The sequence below is a fragment of the Mirounga angustirostris genome, unplaced genomic scaffold, assembly GCF_029215605.1.
Source record: "Mirounga angustirostris isolate CCGP_5_RB_7025 unplaced genomic scaffold, mMirAng1.0.hap1 SCAF_5, whole genome shotgun sequence".
Taxonomy (NCBI): domain Eukaryota; kingdom Metazoa; phylum Chordata; class Mammalia; order Carnivora; family Phocidae; genus Mirounga; species Mirounga angustirostris.
In genome coordinates, this window is record NW_026991713.1 from 154893894 (window position 1) to 154900534 (window position 6641).

Consider the following 6641-nt stretch of genomic DNA (forward strand, 5'->3'; position numbering starts at 1 on the left):
TGGAGTCAAGAGTCTCTATTTCCTTTGTATGTCAAAAGAGGGATTGGAGTAGCTGATTTCTTAGATATCACCCAGTCTGAAAAGTCTAGGATTCTAGGCAGTCATTGATTTAACATACGTTATTGAGCATAAATATATGTTAGACAGCATGGGGTCTGAATCCTCCCTGGGAACTTATAGTTCTAGAACAGGGGAAGTAAGACAAGCACATTTTTCTTTAAAAAATTAATTGCAAACGGAGTGGCTATTAGATGTCAGGCATGTGTTAGGTGTTTGACCTGAGTTAACTTTTATCTGCACAATACCTCTTTGGGCCATTATCACCTTTTCTCAGATGAACAACTGAAGCTTGGAGAGGTGAATTGACTTGTCTGTGACTATCAGAGTGCAGTGAAATCAGAGGTTTAAAAAAAAGTTCTGTTGGAGTGGAAGTGGCAGAAGGTGAATGTCTCATTTCAGGCTCAGCTGGGCCACCTCCTCTCTCTGTCATTTAGGGATGAAGTGGAGGAGGTCAGTGCAGGCTCCAGTCTCTTAAGGCAGGGCTTCTCTGGCTCCAAGACTGTTGGCAACCCCAGGTGTCTTTCCCTCTCTCCTGAGAAAATCCATGGAGGTAGAGACTCTGGATGGATGCCCTAAGGAGTCGGTGGCTCCATGAGTAACAATCACAAAGCAATTCTCTCTTCCCAGCTTGTTCCTGAGAATGCCCAAAAGGCCCAGATATGACTGGGGACCCCTTTTCTCAGAACACCAAGATGATGCTGTCCTTACCTGGGATCCATGGCCCTGTTGTCCATATAACTATGCTGTGTTGCACCTACAAGTCTGGCAAGGTCCTTTTCCCAGGTCTTGTTCATTCCTTTCTCATTATGACCTTCTCTTTCCAGTTCTTCCTCCCCATCTAACACCACTGGGCAAACTCCTACTCATCCGTAGTGTATTCTCAGTCACCTCCTCCCAGAAGCCTTCCACAATTCTCCCAGTTTAAATGGCAGCTTCCTCTGCACTTCCTTAGCCCTTGGTTTATATCTTTATTTTTATAATCATTATTCATATTAATGTCTCCCTCAGTCACTCAGAGGTTCCTAAAGGTCAGGGGCTTGTATTTTTTAATAAACTGTATACCATTGTGCCCAGTTGATAACATTCATTCATTCCACAAATATTTTTTGAGTACAAAGCAAGCACTGTGCTAGATTTGGGGTTAGGTAAGGTAAATTTTTCCTATTACCCTGGAACCCAGAGTCTACTTCAAGAGAAAAACAATCTAACAAAAGTTATGACTCAGTGTTCTAAGTGTTATGAAAGGTACATACAAGGCACAGAATGAAACAAAAGAGGGAGGCTGACTACAGGAAATCAGGAAAGATTTTGCAAAGGAAATGCTCCAGTTGGGCTTTGCAATACAAATGGGAGCTTGTCAGGAAGACAAAGCTGTTGGAGAGGAAAGGCTTGGTAGATAGAGGGAACAGTTTGAGTAAAGGCCTAGAGGCATGAAACAGTGAGTTGAATGCAGGGAATTACACCTGTAGCATGGATGAAGAGTGGAATTCATGCAGGGGCAGTAGGTGATATAGCTGAGATTAAGGAGGTAGGGAGTGAAAGATTCTGTATGCCCTACTGAAGAGCTTGAGTTGATTCTGATAGGCAATATGGGGTGTCTGTCAAAGTCACAGACCAGTAGCCTGTTGTCACTGCCCATAGGCAGAATCTTGACGACCATGTTTTTTGTTTTTTTTTTTTTTTTTTAAGTTAATGGTCTTTTTTATTGGAAAAAAAAAAAGACTAGCATTTACAACTTGGAATGGACGTAAATTGTAATTTCTTGATCAGCAATGTTGATGCTTGTGCTGAAGTCCCACAGCCACAACCTACTCTGCTGACTCCAAGTGATGGTTTAGGAGGTTTTAAAAGCAGAGAGTCCCAAGATGCTCCCTTGGTAAGGTTTCTTTTTTTAAGAAAAAATTTGTGTGAATGGTGACAGCCTGACACCCATTTCACTCTAGGACAACGCTAAACCAACACATGCAGCATGCCACCGGGTTGAGTGTCATGGTCACCATGGGTGGGGGTGCCTGGAAGTATGAGAGGGCCGTCCTGCTAAGTGGGGCTGTGTCTAGACAGTTTATCCTTCACCCATTTTTCTGCACAGCATCTTGAGGTAAGCCAATTTTAAATGTTTTGTTTTCAGTAAATCAGCTATGACAATTTATACTAACAAATTGAACTAGAATCTATTTGAAGAAGTTTTAAATTTGTTTTTTCATTTTTAGTTTTTAATACAAATGCCTGACTGTGTTCAGTTGTCAAGCTGCATGCATGAAAAACTGGCCAGCCCAAACAGTGTATTAATCATGAGCAAATGGAAGTGCAAGGAGTCCACTAGGTGCTTCCTTATCATTAAGGTTGTACAAGTATTTATATCGTAAAACTGATGTGTAGCTTGATCTTTAGGGGACAGGACCACCAACCAATACATGCAGATTTTGTGTGTGTGGACAGAAGGTACTTTCGACATTTAGTTTTGCTATATAGAAACAGAATGAGTAAATGAGCTTTTTTTTTTTTTTGCAAGAGGTAAGTAAAAGATTCAATTTGATTCTTCTAGAAGGGGGAAAAGGAGTCGAAAGTAGGCCTTCATTTTGCACTCATCATCTGTACGACTTCTTCATAGTTGACTTGCCCATCTCCATCAATATCTGCTTCTCTGATCACTTCATCTACTTCTTCATCTCTTAGTTTTTCTCCTAAGTTGGTCATGACATGACGTAGCTCCGCCGCACTGATGTAACCGTTGCCATCCTTGTCAAAGACTCAGAATGCCTCGTGAATTTCTTCTTCACTGTCTGTATCTTTCACTTTTCTAGCCATCACAGTCAGAAATTCTGGGAAGTCGGTGCCATTACTGTCGGCATCCACCTTGTTGATCAGATCTTGCAGTTCGGCTTCTGCTGGGTTCTGACCCAGTGACCTCGTGACAGTTCCAAGTTCCTTTGTCGTGACGGTGCCATCGCCATCTTTGTCAAATAGGGAGAAAGCTTCCTTGAACTCAGCAATCTGTTCTTGGGTCAGCTGATCGGCCCTGGCGAGCGAAGGGAAGAGGAGCAGAGGGAGCCAGGGTGGCTGCACCAGTGGGTTGCCTCCGGGCTGCTGCTGCCACTGCTAAGGTGCCACGTGCGCCGCCGGCGGCCAACTGCGAGTAATGGCGCCGCGCCTGCGAGGCTCCCAGCACCACTGCCCAACCATGTTTGTTCTTGATGAGCCCACGTCCTTGGCTTGACGGGACTGGGGATGGGCATCTGGACCAACCCCAAATCCCCTCTCCCAAGATTTGTAATTAGAGCTGAGAAAGAGTTGTCCTTCTCTGGAATGGCTAATATATGGCATGTGAAATCACTAGGTAAGGTCCTTTTTTGGTTCATTAGTACAGAGGTGATAGGCTGAATTGTGTTGCCCCAAAATTCGTATGTTGAAGTCCTTAACCCCAGTGCTAACCTTAGAATGTAACTGTCTTTGGAGATAGAGTTTTTGAAGAGGTAATTAAGATTAAATGAGGTCATTGGACTGGGCCCTAATCTGGTATGACTGGCATCCTTATTAGAAGAGGAGATTAGGACACAGGCACACACAGACCGAAACCCATGTGAAGACATAGGGAGATGGCCATGGACAAGGCAGGGAGAGAGGCCTCAGAAGAAACCAACACTACTGACACTTTGATTTTAGTCTCTTCTAGCCTCCAAAATGGAGGGAAAATCCATGTCAGTGTTTAAGGCACCTACTCTGTGGTACTTCGTTATGGAAGCCCTAGTAAACTAATAGAGTGGGTTTCTAGCTAACTAACAGATTTGGGCATCTGGTTGTAGTCTGCAGAAAGATCCTGTTCAGCGGGCCCCAAAGGATGGCCCCTCCCCACCACCTCACCATCTACATGGTAACATTCTGATGCCTGGTGGTAGAGGAGGGGACTGCTTCTCTCCTCATTCTGGAAACAACACTGCTGCTGTTCCCAGATAGAATGCATGTACACTGGACGCTGATGGAAGGCAGTTTGAGCAGTTCTTTGCTCAGGGATTCAGGGTTCAGGTGTTAAGTATCAAACTATGCAGTATCTGGGGCAGCAGGGCTTCATTCTGACCATCTTGACCACAGGCACTTCTCAGAATGCCCCAGGACTTTGAGTATGTCCCATGCAGATGGTCCCCCTATCCCAATGCTCTCCTTTCTCTCCCACCCTTCTTAAGCCCTCTCCCTTTATTCCTTTTCTTCTGGAGTAACCCCACCCTCCTGCTTTCCCTCCCATTCTTGGATTCACACCCCTGTCCTTCAGCACATTCCACCAAAATCAAATCTCCATACCCACCGGTCTCTTCTGGTATCTGGCACATTTACCAGCCTTAGGCTGTCACAGTCAAGGGCTTTTCCCTTCCACCTTGGTTACTGATGTCTATAGAGGGCAGTTCCAACTCAGGGCCAGCTGGCTGGGCTGTGGAGACTGCTTTTGTTCTGTAGGTAGTTTGGAGCATCTCTTTCTATTCTAGGTTTCTGAGGCTAGTTATTCCCTAGAGTATTTAGAATGAAACTGATCTCATCACCCCAACAATTACTTTACTTCCATACTACACCCCTGCTATATACACATCCTTCTGATCTGCGTGATAATTTAATATTTCTCTTATTAACATAACTTTACATCTATTTCTTGTAAGCTAATACTCATTATGTTGTTGTTTGCCCTTTTCTTGCTCAGAGTTAAATCATAAATCCACTTGGCAGTAAATGCTTATTCTAAGTTCCACTTACTTTGGAGCCTAGCTGGTCTTATTTTACTTAACTGTATGTATAAGCCCAGAAATGATGAGGTGGCCATAGGCTACCTACTCTGGACATGAAGGGGTTCAAAACTGAGAAGGGAGAGGTTAATGAAACAGACATCCAACATAAACAGAAGAGTGATGGAGATGGGAATAATTCTTAGTTCCAGGTCATATTCTGGTTTTAATTCCCAGAACTTTCCTGCCCTTAGATGTCTGTGGCAGAGATGGATTGCATCCTAAATGTACATCCTCCCTTCTATAGCAATAATAAACCCTAGTTTTTAGTGCAGTACATGGCTGCCTAGATTAAAGAGTACATTTCCCAGCTTCCCTTGCAACTAGGTGTGGCCATGGGACTGTATTCTGGCCAATAGGATATAAGTGGAATTGATGGGTATAATTTCTCAGTTGTGCCCTAAAAGCCAAGTATTGATTCCTCACTCACCTTTTCCTTCCAGATTGTAGATGTGGTGGTGAGCAGTTTTAGACCATGCAGGTGAGAACAATACGTAGGCATGGCAGAGCAAAAAGATGGAAGGAGCCTGGGTCCTGGACAAAATGGAGTCATTGTAAGGCTGTGGCCTGCTTATATCTGGACTATTATATGGGAGAAAAATAGCTAATTTGTGTAACCTACTGTCATATGGGGGCTCTCTTATATCAATGAGATCTGTAGCCATCCTTAATACTGCAGGTGTTTTTTGGTCTGGCCACTGTCTCTTCCCACAAATTCTTCAACTCAGCCTTAAGTAAAAAAGCCCACCTTTCCTTTCTTGGTCACTCAAATGAAAGCGGTAAAGCTGGGGTTGTAACAGTCATGCTCCCTTTGGGTGAAGGCCCATGTGAATGGGAAAAATAAAGGCAGCTTTTAGAGAGAAGCAGAAATGAGAGCTATTGAGACCTGGCAGCATTTGAGCTTCTGGTTCCAGTGGTACCTGAAGCTAGATCTTCCTCCACACTTTCTGCTGTTTCCTTATGTGATCTACTAAATTGCCCTTTCAGGACGAGGCTCACTGAAATTTAATTTCTTTTTCTCCCCATGCTACCAGGAGTTCCTAGTAACTCCTATAAGCCATCATAAATTACCTGTGCTCTTAAAGTTTGCTGGATTTCATGTTTATTGCTGGCTACCAATGAGTTCTATAATAGAAAGGGAGCCAGCAGTGGTATTTTTAACCAGATGAAAGATGAGTCTGATTTGCCTTCTAGGATATTTATCTGCTGGCTGGTGTGTTTATTGAATGCAGAGGTGAATTCTCAGCAGCCAGGCCTGGGCAAAGAGGATGCTACAGGACCCTGTGTTTCTGCAAGGCTTCAAACCTTCATTATTTCCAGAGTGGGATATTTCCTCTCCTTCTCCCAGAATTCCTGAAGGCTCAGACCACAGCTGCTGCCCTTTCCCAGAGAATGGTCCATGAATCACTCTGAGACTGGATAGGAGGCATGGGGATAAGGATGAGGGCTGCATTCAGAGAAAACTTTTGTATGCATCTTGAGTCAACGAAAGTCACTGAAGCAGAAAGGTTAAGTAAGTAACTTGCTCAACATCACATAGCTTTTAAAATGGGAATCCGGGACTTGATAGTAGATGTAAGCCTTAGCTTCCTGTTCTTCCAAATGGTGATAATAGTCTCCATCTCACCAGATTATTGTGAGGCTTAATGGAGATGGTGCATGTTAAGCAGATTGCCTTGGTAAATTCTCCAGAAATGGCAGCTGCAATTATTTTTATAATTATGATATTTGTACTAGACAACTCTCTGAGCCCCCTGGAGCCACAGGAGGTTGGCTCCAAGAGGTGGAAGGTAGGGCTGCCATGTTGCACAA

General features: G+C 43.8%; 1 pseudogene; it reads right to left on the reverse strand.

The window, feature by feature from the left end:
- Positions 1–2091: 2091 nt before the first annotated feature.
- LOC123844516 (calmodulin-A-like) lies at positions 2092–5331 on the reverse strand (annotated as a pseudogene).
- Between the last annotated feature and the right edge of the window lie 1310 nt (positions 5332–6641).